This window comes from Theobroma umbraticum, unplaced genomic scaffold (assembly GCF_002168275.2).
Source record: "Theobroma umbraticum cultivar Fairchild unplaced genomic scaffold, ASM216827v3 scaffold_130.0, whole genome shotgun sequence".
Classification (NCBI taxonomy): Eukaryota; Viridiplantae; Streptophyta; class Magnoliopsida; order Malvales; family Malvaceae; genus Theobroma; species Theobroma umbraticum.
In genome coordinates, this window is record NW_018397264.1 from 5,964,045 (window position 1) to 5,964,343 (window position 299).

Genomic DNA, 299 nt, shown 5'->3' on the forward strand with positions numbered 1-299 from the left:
AAACCAGCCAAGCAAGGCTGTGCAGTCCTTCCTGGAAGCTTCAGCCTCTGAGTCCCCAATTCCAGATGAGGTAAAAGGACATTCGTTGTGCTCCTTAGCCCTCGTTTTTAACCGTACTCATGCCACATGCACAGGCATGTATACGTACACTCACCTGGATAAACATGTGAATATGCATATGGCTTGTTCTGGTTTTTGCGTCGGTTCGATTCGTCACCGCAAATTATGATTAGTAGAGTTGGACAAATTCAATTGTTTGGTCTCAAGAAGTCAAAACTATGCTTTTTATGCAATTCTCT

General features: G+C 43.5%; 1 protein-coding gene across 1 annotated transcript in view; it reads left to right on the plus strand.

The window, feature by feature from the left end:
* The window catches only part of LOC110422073 (uncharacterized), a 1,918-nt gene that overhangs the window by 1,149 nt on the left and 470 nt on the right, over positions 1 to 299 (plus strand). The gene's annotated exons all lie outside the window — the stretch shown is intronic.